The 12,323-nt window shown below is 27.8% G+C and overlaps 1 protein-coding gene across 5 annotated transcripts in view; it reads left to right on the top strand.

Annotated features, from left to right (window-relative positions):
- The window catches only part of LOC111682798 (homeotic protein antennapedia), a 159,094-nt gene that overhangs the window by 42,631 nt on the left and 104,140 nt on the right, over positions 1-12,323 (top strand). For all 5 annotated transcript variants that reach the window (XM_046948348.1, XM_046948352.1, XM_046948354.1 and 2 more), the window contains exon 3: positions 6,875-6,960. The gene's annotated coding sequence lies outside the window, so the exon portion shown is untranslated. The remainder of the gene's footprint in view (positions 1-6,874; positions 6,961-12,323) is intronic.

Genomic DNA, 12,323 nt, shown 5'->3' with positions numbered 1-12,323 from the left:
ACACAAATTTTCTCCGAAATACAAAACGAACAAAAAAAGCAGCCACAGCAAGAAAGACAACAGACAGAAAATGCCAAACTGGACTTTAGGTTTTGTATATCCAAGTGAGTGAGTGTACGTAAATTTCTAAATGTGTCTGAAGCATGTCTGTCGGTTTTTGTATACATTTAGTTTTTATTCATTTAGTTATAATGTCATAAAATATGTTATTATATTTAAATTATACGTGTTTGAACCAGGTAAATATTTACCGATTTAAAAAAAAAGAATACAAAAAAGTGCTGTGAAAAAATCACACACGATTTACCGAAATTTAAACATTTTTCGAGGGTAATTCATCAAAATGCAAATCTGGTTGTTTAAAATAAAAATTTTGAAATGAAAATGTGTATGACACAGTATGCAGACCTTAATAATGTTTAACTAAATTTCAACTTGATTTAAGTTGCATTCATTTCTCAAAAACAAAATTAATCTATAATCCCTCCATTTGTAAGAATTTTTAACTAAAAGCTCATTTTATGAAAGTATTTTTTATAAGTTCTAAAAAGTATTTTGAATTTTTCAATTAATTATTAAATAATTTTGATAAATGTTTTCAAAAAACTTCATTCATTCATTTACATGTTAATTCTACTATAGCTGTGTAAATCTCTCAATTCAATCAATACTGTCCAACTATGTTCGTGTAGCGCCTTTATAAAAAATCACACTCATAAATTGTTTTTAATTTTTTCGAACAGAATGCTACTTTTTTGTGTAAAATAAGTTATTTTGTGCTGTTTATTCATTCATTCGTTTATATATTTAGACGGTTTGTATGAGAGTTTGTTTGAATGTCTGTAGTATTTATGACTTATCATAGATCATGCTACGACGAATCATGTAATTTTTGTTTTATTGTTTTTTTGTGTGATTTTTTATTTTTGAAATTTATATTTTGTAGATGTTATACTATTTAACGTGTCGGCAAAGTCGTTAAATTAAAATAATATATGTATGTTGTAGTTCTTATTGTTGTTGTTCGGTTGTTTTGTATAATTTGTTATTTATAAATTGTTACCGCATTTTAAGTAATTTTGTTAACAAATTTACACGTTTAAATGTTTCAACTTGTATAAAAAATACAAGCTGAAGTAAGGTATAATTAAAATTTTTGTGTGGTCTCTGGTGACATTGAAATTTGGATAAAAACTATGCAAGAACTTATTTTTAAAACTGTTAAACGAAATTTAAAAATGTAATAAAAGTACATACATTATTGTTTCCTTTAATATTGTAAGGATAACATGTAAGAGTTTTAGTTTAAAGGTAGGTAACATTGCTGTCAATAATTTAACAGTCAAATATTATTACTGTTAAAATCATTAATGTTGTTGCCGCCCTTAATGCTTTTTGAAATTGCATATTCTTGCTCTGTAAACAAATGAGCACTTTTACAGTGCTATGTTAATACAACAGTTTACAGATATGCCCTTGTAGCTTTTATATGGTTTATGTCTTTGCTATATTTGTAATTTTAAGGATATGTTAGTGCAAGTATTAACCGTAAGAGTACATATCCTTCTAACGGTGAATTCTTCCACTAAAGTATTTTTTAAACTTCCCATAGGGATAGAAAAATTGTATTTATTTAAAAATATGAGAAAGTTTTCCCACTTATCTTGGTCTCCTGGTACACACAATTGATTTCCTTTTTCTTACTAATTTTTAAGTATTTTACGATAGAAAAAGGAAGAAATCGTTAAATAAAAAAGCTTTGTTTTTTCTCTTCAAAGCTCTTTAGGTCAGCTTTTAGCAAAGCCCATAACTTACATACATATGTTTATCTATGTATTGAAGAACACCCCCATTGTTTTTATAAGAGCTTAATGCTGCTATTTCAATACTTTTCAAATTACCTGCTAAATTGTTTTAAATCTTCATATAGCTTATTAATTTAAATCCCGTTTTTTGAGCTTTTATATATTAACTAATATTATTATGTTTAAATCACTGGGGTTCAATAAAAACACAAACCCAATTGATGTTTATGTGAAGCTCTTAAAAAAAACTTATTTATACTTAACTTAAAACTTATTCGTTGGTACTATTCTATTATTTTCTAAACTTATTGTTAATAATTTCGCAACAACATTGCTGACTTTTATGACAATTTAATGCAACAGCTTTCTAATATCAAACACCATATCTGCATATTAGGATATATTGTCAATTTGTCAAAAATAAAAACTAAAATAAACTTTTAAAATTTAAAAAAACCTAACTTAGAGTACCAAAAAGTTCACACAGCTTTTCTATATAAGTCTAAACTAAACAATGCTTTTTATACCTACCACTTATTTGACACTTTCCCAGCTTTTAATGTCAAGACAGATCAAAACTGACAATAAAAAGAGACTAGAAAAAACAAGAGTCAAGCAAGAAGGTCCATATAAAGTTTGTGGAAAAAAGTACTCACAGCAAGCAATTTAAAGATGCCCTAAAAGTACCAACAGCAACTTAAAACTTTATGTACAATAAACACAAGTGTGACAAAAATGTTTTTTAGAAAAGCATTACAAACACCAAAAGAGTAAGAAAATTGTATAGTGTCATATTGTAAAATTAAGTTTGGAATATAAAAGGAAAAACTGCTAAAACAAAGGCAGGCGAGTGAACAGAATCGACACATTTCGATTTCATTCATTTGCACCATTGTCGCGCCAAGTACGTCTGCAAAAACTTCAAGATTTGGGGTTTTCACTAAGTTTAATTTCAGCTTTGAACTTTCATACAAAGAGTATATGGCTAGTGGTATGTTAAGTTTGATGTTGTTTATTTACAATTGGTTGAATAATTTAGAATATAGCTTAATTTCTCAACTTGAACAATTTTGTTTAATACTTTTCTGTACTTCTTTGTAATAAATATGTTTTGTAAAAAGTTTATTACTGAAAACATGTGAACGGTATATTCAACATATTTGCCTTTTAAAAAAAAAAAAAAAAAAAAAAAAAAAAAAACATTTCTAAGTTGGTACCTTAATTTTAAATGCTGAAAAATTTGTACATGTTATAGGGTATATCCAAAGTGTTTAACAACTCTTTTCAACTTTGTATATTTTTTTTTTGGTTCACACTCGTTATAGCTTCTGTTGAGCGGTGTTTTGTAAAACTCCCTCGTTAAACAGATTACGACAGAGCATGGAGTAGAGTTAAGCGTTTTAGTAGTTTTTTTATAATTCTTCTTATTTGGTTTTTTAAGTTTTTTTTTTTGCGAAATTCACAACAGTTGGTTAAGTTCAATATGATTCAAAGTTAATTCGTTCGTTTCTTGAGCTTTAACAATTTAACAGAGCTTTTTGTATATTTGGTTCATAAAGGATGCCGTCCTTTTTTGTTTGTTCTGTTTGTTGTTTAGTTTGAGAGTGACACATGTATGCACTTGGTTCGACACCATGTACACACGTTTTCACAGCAAAGAGTGTTAATTGTGTCGGTGTTTATTATTTGTTTGCTTTGGTTGCTTTTAAAGTTCTGTTGCAAGAATATGAGAATAATATGAAAACAATTGACACTACAAAAGACAATTTTTAAAGAAGTTTGTTTCATCCAGTAAAGCAACAAACGAGAGGGACGCAAAAGTATTTGATTTCAAAGTGGTTTAATAATTGTTTGGCAGTTTTGGGGCAGTAGTTTAAAGGAGTTATTTATATTATTTTTTTCATAACTTTATAGAACTGAATGATTTTCATATATCTCTTGCTGACTGCTACTTACATGTACACAATACAATTATCAAACCATAAACAATAATGCAAGATTTTGCATGTGTCGATTCATGGCACATTCAATACAGCTAAAGAAACATTTCTTGTTTCCTCAAAACATTCCGTTTATTAAACCAAGTTTAAACTACAGTTTATTTTATCACAGCAAATTCCTTATAGGTTTTAGCAGGTCAATTCAAATTAGTATGCAACACTTAGTTTAAGTAATTAAAATTAAATTTGTTTCGGTTTTATTGCTTTTGTCTACACAAATCGAAAATCGAAGTTGCAACCTGTACACAACTCAATATGCGTTAATAAACTTCACTGACTAAATACATACATATGTTTGAATATAAAAGCTTATCAATTTAATAGATTTTTTGTTTAATTGCAAATGACTTTTTTGTAAATTCTGTTTTTGTTGTCGTTGTATGTGACTGATTGCGATCATTGAATTGTAGAATTGATCGCATGGACGATTGTTTGTGTGGCACTAATGTGTAAGCTTCAATAAATGTTTGCAGTTCTTTGTTTTTGTTGTGTTTTTCATATTAGAAATAAATAAACGATTGACTGAGTGAATGCAATTAATCAATTTTCGACATGTGCATACTAAATAAATACTTAATAATAAAAAATTAACAATTTGTATTGTGTTTTATCAACACTTTGGTTGGTAGTGGCTTCTTGAATTATTTTTTCCCTTTTGCTAATGACAACTACAACCAAACGTACATGTATTTTACTTGTATTGTTTGCAATAATTTAAAATTTTTCAATTTTATCGATTGCAATTAATATTAAAAAAATCGTGCTACTTACAATAAATGTTTTGATTTAGGGGGAAACGTGGCCTGAGGAGAGCATAAGTTTTTTTTACAATTCATTAATTGACACAACAATAGTTTATGGTTTTGGCGCTTAAATTACTGTTTGTGCTTTAAATATTTAATGTATGTTTATAAATTTATAAATAACTAAAATAAATTAATAAAAAAGTGATATTTTTGCCAGTGGGTGGTCTCTGGTCATATGCATAAATATGCATTATTTAAATTTTTTCAAAATATATTTATGGCACTTATCTCTATTATGGATTGATTGAAATGTGATTTATATTCTAATAAATTGATATATAATAAAATTTTGATTGGAATTCATATTGCGAAATATGAATTCAAATATTTGTCTGAAGGCTATTTAGTGTTAATAAATGTAAATTGGTTTTGAGTTTGAAAATTCATCGTATTATTGAATTTCACTAATTCAAGGTACTATGTAAATGTGTATGTAGGTAGGTTTTACTTTAGTACTTTAACAATTACAAGTAAAATTTAATTCATATTATATTTTCTACAAGAAAATATATTAAAATATTATAGATAATTCCCCTCATTCATAAAGAAATTAATCGCTTATTTTAGGTTTATTACGCACATTTTTTACACAAAATTAAAATTTATAAATAGAGAATTTATTTAATAAAATAAAGGAATCTGAAATTTTTACATAACTGTGAATTTTGTAGAATTTAAGAAATTTATATACATATATTTTGTTTTAATTAAAAAATTATATAAAACTAATTGAGTTATTTCAATTGCAATAACAAAAGTTTTCGTTGAGTTAAAATTATCTTTCAGAAAATGTTCAAAAACTTTTTAAATTAATTATTCTTGATAATATTAGAATTAAATGAACAATATTCTGTTTATAAATTTTCAAACGATTTTCAAAAATAAATACAGCTAATAAATTTAGTTTTAAGTTGTACCAACAATAAAAATCTTCAAGTAGAAAATTGCCTAAAATTAAATTGAAAAATTATTTACATTAAAAACAAGTTATAGTACTATATTCGGCTGTACCGAATCTTAAATACCCTCCACCAGCAAGATACTTTTTATTAAAACACATTTAACTATCTAATTTTTAGATAACTTGGCAAAATTTTGTTTTCGTATTGATAATACTAACACATATCCCTTTTATGGGAGCTATGACAAATTGTGAACCGACTGAGATCTACGTTGATAGTATGATTTCTGTTCATAATATATTTGGATGAAAAAAAAAAATTGTATTGATACCGATACATTTGAAGAATTTATTTATCATTAATAAATTCTTCAATTTCCGCGAATATACACTTTGTATGAGAAATATTGGATCTATTGTAAAGATTTTGAACATAACATATCGCTGCTTAGAAAAATAATGTATGACAAAATTTATGGAATATCTTTGGTAGTTTCTGAAAAAACTTTTTAAGAAGTAGGAAAAAACATATTTTTTTTGAGGTAGCCTGAAATTTTTACTCATAACTTTTTATTTTGTAAACCGATTTTGTTGATTTTCAAACTGCTTACGATAATAAATATTTTGGATGATTTGGTTGATATCCTTTTCTTAGTTTTAACGTACGCGTGTTTGAGGCAGACAGACGGACATAGATAAATAGACTTAGTATTTTATAAGGACCCGGAGTATATATACTTTGTTGTGTCTTAGACGGAATAACGAACTCATATATACCATCTATCACCACTGATGGTGGTGAAGGGCATAAAAACTCTTCTCTCTACGAATTTACTTTTTTATGCTTACAGATCTTTTTTGATCTTATCTGATGTTAGCAGATCAGAAATATAAAAGCCAGCGAATAATTTTTAAGTAATTTTTGAGTTACACCATCTATCAAAAAGTATCATTTCAACAAATTTGCAAACAGGAGTAAAAATTCACTTTTTTATATGAAGTTAAGGAAGGTTTGTGTGTTGAACGCCGCAGGTTCAGGCTAAAAAATTGTATAGTCAATTTTAGTAGAAATTGAGTAAGTTATACGGGTTTATGTGTTGAACGCATCAATTGAGCCCAGTGCCTATGAGGCAAAAGATACACATGTGTTTGTAGCATTAATAGTTTAGCCTACAGAACAACAGATGGCGCATCAGATAATTTTATTCATCATCATTAAAATAAAACACCATTTTTTTTTGCAAATTCTTATTTGAAACATTCAAATGGTTTTGGGCTTGGGTAAATAGAAAAATAGCTGTACATTTTATTTGTATATTTACTATTAAATTTTTGTAATTCTATTTTTTTATTTCTTTGCAGTTCACACCTCCTCCTTAAAATAATTTTGGATTAGCTGTATTTGAAAATTTCCTGTGAAATTTCTATCTTCTTTTCGTTCAAATAAGGTAAGAAATAGAGGCATTTTACGTTTTATAATCGAATTTAAATTTAAATCATTATTGCATTGATTACAAATTTCCGGTCATACTTTACACTGAAAGATAAAAAAATAACAACAACCGGCCATAACTTTTGGGAATCATATGTAAATTTCGCTAAATTAAAAAAAGCTTGGGAAATGCATACATAACAACAGCAGCAACAACATTTGCAAAACAATTTTTTTGTTATTTTTTAAATGACATTTTTATGTGACATTAAACACAGCTTTAAACGCGTTTTGTTGTTTTATGTTCTTTAAGTATAAACATGGTATGAATGAGCCAGGCTAAAGAAAGACATTTACCCAGGCAGACAACGCGTTTAATGCAAGATTTTTCAGGGCTCTTAAATAAGATGTTAAAATTGCATATTTAACATTACAAATGCTTAAACACACTCACATTTGTTTAATACATAATACCCAGCAGTTCGGTATACGAAAAAGACAGTAATTTCCACAAATAGTTAACCACCTGGATGATCGTAATTCGTATGTTTTGGGTCATTCGTCACGAATGTACCCTTTGTAATCGAGAATTAAGGCAGTCGTCACTTTAGTGTCCTCTTTTTAAGCGGGAGCGGAGACAGTCGTCTTTTTACTGTCCTCAAGTAACCTAGAGTTTATACTCTTAAAAGTTTACTTTTTTGAACTTCGTCTCTTTACTGTCTTTTTGTAAGGTGTAGAGTGACGATTGACTTCCTCGTAGGACAAGCCCATGTTAAAATGGTTGGTCACCTGGGTAGTCAGGTGGCTAGGGGCCAAGTGGTAGGTTAAGTGGTCAGTTCGGGACTGTCCCGTCGAACTGCTGGGTACATACATATGAATGTATGTATGTATTACACAACCATATTGCCCAGAAGTTTTTCAAGAAGTCAATGTAACCTTTTCTGTTTAGAAGAAAACAATCGTTAAAATCGTCTGTAATCTAGAGTATGCCTAAAGTCGGCAGTTTCAGACAGACACTTTGAACTACGGGGATATTTACGTGTTTATTTGTGGTTGTCATTACCAGCGACAAAAGACTTATATGGCCAACATGATATGTTGTTCGCATAAACAACAACAATTTAACTTTTGACAAAAGACATTTTCATTAAAATCAAAGCAACAAAAGTAAAAAAATAAAACAAAATAAATGTATCTTAACTTAAACAGGGTTCTTGTATGAAAATTAATATAATAGTTCCTTTACTACACTTATATAAATTTTAGTTTCAATTATTAAAACAACTAATTTTTTATTTTTTAACAATAATTCGAATTTTGTATCACTTGAAATACTTACTTTTATACCAAGTTCACATGGAGCAGTTGGATTACTTAATTCGGCTTCTGAATAACAATAGCCAACTAATCACACTTGTAATTCGTTTTGACAGTTCATCGACATGTTGTTTTATTTTTCTTTCATTCATTATTTTGTATTTTTTTGGAATATTTTTGTGTGTATGACACAAAAATACGTTTATTATATTATTTCAATAGTTTAAGTTGCATATTTTGTATTGATTTGCATTTTTTTTAATTTTATTTTTTATTTGTATCCATCCAATGAAAACAAACAGCTGATTATGATAAATACCCGGTAAAAAATTGAGATAATACTCATTCATTTGTAATTCGCAGCTAAAATTTTGTATGGCGAATCATGTCATTTAGTACGTAATTGGGGGTTGAATGATGAATGAGAGCGTGAATTGCGAATAAATGCACCGTGTGTACGGGGTATTAAGTCTATAGTTTTCAAGACTTGTTATCAAAGTTTTAACAAAATAAAGTTAATTTCAAAATACACAAAATTTCTTTAAGTGTTAAAATCTTATTTAAATCGATTTATATTATAAATTCATAGAAATGCAAAAATAATTTTGAGATTAAGTTTTATTTTTTTGTGCAGTTGTTTGCAAAAAATAATTAAGTTTTCAAAAAGATAAATATCTTGTTTGGTGCTAATCAATTAGTCTTATTTGGTTCCCTCGTATTTGGATTTCGCTAACATTCTATAAAATGCCAAAATTGAATTGAAATTTACATATGGAAATTCAATTTGAAATCAATATTGAAAGGCGATGAAAGGCAAGGCAACAGGAACACTGAAAACCTGCAGTTTCAATATCAACTGGACATGTGCGTGCGTATATTTGTATGTGTATACGAGATAGATTCATTCATGTTTTCCTTCGGTTAAGGTTTCTTTGCTGATAGAAACATCAGCCTTCAGTTACGTAGAGACTGTAGAGTTTGTAAAACATTTGTTGCACTAATCCAGGTAAACTTACTTATGAGGCGAGTATCACTATACCAAACTGTTCAGTATGGAAACATACATTTGAGACTGTTTTCAAATGAGGCCACAAAAGTTTATCACTTGTCTGCCACATTCTGCAAAGAAGATGTAAGCAATGAACGTATGTATAAATTTAGTTTCTGAAGAAAAGAAAAGCTTTATGGAAATCACAATATGTATAAACGTAGAAATAATGTTGTTGCTAGGTTTGATATTATTTATTTATCTTTTTAAATGTTGCGTTTTTTTCATGTAGTTGTTGTAGCTTTTGTTTGCTGTTGGTTTTTGGACATCGAATTTGCATGAGTTTAAATTGTGTTTTGAGCCTTGTTAATTTTGTTATTTTTTTACATTGAACTCAAGAACCTAATATGTGTATTTTTGGAGCTGTTTATCCTTTTGATGGCGATGAACCAAAAACAGAACTAAAAGTTGCGTGCGTGACCATAAGATGGAACAGTAAAAAGTGTACGCATGCTTGCACACATTATCTGTTTGTTTAAACGCAAGCTTAAACATTTAGTTTAACAAAAACATTAAAAGCATTAACCCTTTTGGAAATCGCTACAATTTTAGTCATTAATTTGAGCATAAGTAATGCTGGAAAATTTTTTCTGCTTTGCCAGAAAAGTTTTGAAAAGCACCTTGGAATTTTATCCGAACAACCTATTTAAAATAAAATTGTAGTCAAATCTATATATCTATGTAGTCTATACAATATGAGTTTAGGTATGTTTTTGAAAAATTTTCAACAGATTTTAATAACATATTACTTATAAAGTTTATATTTAGGCTTGCATAGTGTTAAAGGGTTAAATATAAATAAAAACATTTCAGTTTACGCAACGCACTTTATAAGTTAAAATGTTCATCCTTTTTGCGTATAAAAACATAATATTAACAACAACGACAACAACAATAGTAAAAAATAAATAAAAAATACAATATCAAACAACAAACAAGAGCATTACAAAATGTTGCTTGTTTCCGTTTCAAACTTTGCTAAACAAGACATTTTGTTTGCAGCATGTTACACAAAAGCAACGCAACAACGCTAGCACTAACATTCAGCTTAGCACAAAGACACAAAACTGAACAAGCGCTCCATTTATTTGAACTAAACAACATTCCCTTCTTATGAGAACTATAATAAAAAATTTGTGTTTGTTGGAGTTGTTGCATGTACAACACGATGTATTGTAGACTGTTTATTTTGTTCACTTTGTTGTTCTGAAAATGTACTTGTATGTGCGTTTAGAGAATCATTTGTTCTGTTTTGTATGTGACCTGGCTTTCCTTTTAAGGTCTTCTGCTACCCAAAGAACCAACTAAGTAGTCAGCCAGTAAGGCTGCCGACTTGCAAGCGAAATGCACATGTGTCTACTACTCAGTCTTGGCTCTTATTTAGGCCTTAAACTTATTTAGCCATTGTTATTAAACCTTTATGGTTTTATATGTGAGACTTTTTGTCTGTCCTTTGTTCGTATTGACCATTTAGTAATACTTAATTCACTGACAGACTCTGGTCTGTGTTTTTCCTAACAGATCTTAAAGGTGTTTGCATTAACTGTTGACTATTTACTTTGGTTGGTTGTCGTTTTTATTTTCTCTTGCAGATTTCGCCTAAACAAGTTCAGCTTTTTAGTTAAAGTGTATTTAAGTAGTTGGTTACAAAGACGTCTTTTGTCTGAATATATTTAGGTGCATTGAGTACAAATTCCAATTTGCCGTCAAATGAATTGATCATGTTGATGTTGGTCAGTTTCTTTTTCAATGGCCACAAATAATTTGTGTTTGTTTTTAGGAACTAATAAAAATTAAATCTATAATTTTCAATCAATTTAGAAGCGCATATTTTATTTTTATTTGTTGGTTATTTTATAATAGTAGTTCAAAATAATTCGAAAGTAGAGCTAAGTTTTTCTTACACACAGCTTCCGTAGAGAAGAGAATAACTTGGGCATATACTTTTACGCTAGTTTTAATTTATTTATTTATTATAAGATTCAATCAAAATAAAATAATGTTGATTAATTTCAAAAACAACATAAATATTATAAAACATATGTTTGTAAACGAAGAGAAAAAACATGTTTAGGACAACTATTGTATGCTTTTTGTAACAATATTTTGTTGTCATAACAAACAATTGTTATTTTTATTGAATTTCATCAATATTTTAGTTACTGAAAACATTTATATGTTTAAGACAATTATAAATTTGAGAATTATTCTCTGAAAAATATTTTTTACAACAAATAAATAATATAATATGTAAACATATTATATAATTTAGAACCATTTAAACTATCAAATAATCATTAAATAGTAGGTTTTTACATGTTCACCCATATAATGTTTAAGATATAAGTAAAATATGTTTACTATTAAAAATATTTTGAAATCGCCATTTTTATATCAGTTGTAGGTATTGTGTGTCCCTACTAGATCGTATTAAATAAATTGTTCAACAAACGCAGTGTTAAATTATTTGTGAAAAAGAAATAATATCTAAAAATATAATAATAAACAATATAAAATTCAATAGAAATATATATAAAAAATTATTAATTAAAAAAATTATGTTTATATTGTCATGAAAGTGTGCATATATATTTTTTTATGGGAATACCAATACTTGAAAGTTTTGTGCTTGTTTAAAAGAAAACTAAAAAATAATTAGAATTTACGAATAGCACATTAGATTAACCATATCGATATCAAATAAAAAAACCTGCAAAGTTTAATTTTTATTTACAAGAGTAAAAGAATTAATCATAATCATATTTACATCGGTTAGAAAACAATCATTTGAACTTCACTACAACCAATACCTAACGTATTCCAGTGAGAAAACTTCTCTTTAAATATTTAAGAGAACACTTCCAGTCAATAAGACAAAATCTAAGTATTCTCTTAAATTATAAGAGCGAGGAACAACAACTTTGGCGGGAAACAGCTGATTAAGTGGGAAACAAAAGAAACAGTTATTTATTTCCTATTTGTGCGAAGGAGACAAAAAATAAAGATATTAATCA

The sequence above is a fragment of the Lucilia cuprina genome, chromosome 4, assembly GCF_022045245.1.
Source record: "Lucilia cuprina isolate Lc7/37 chromosome 4, ASM2204524v1, whole genome shotgun sequence".
NCBI lineage: Eukaryota > Metazoa > Arthropoda > Insecta > Diptera > Calliphoridae > Lucilia > Lucilia cuprina.
The sequence above is the reverse complement of the archived record's forward strand: the minus strand, read 5'-3'. Positions and strand labels throughout refer to the sequence as shown.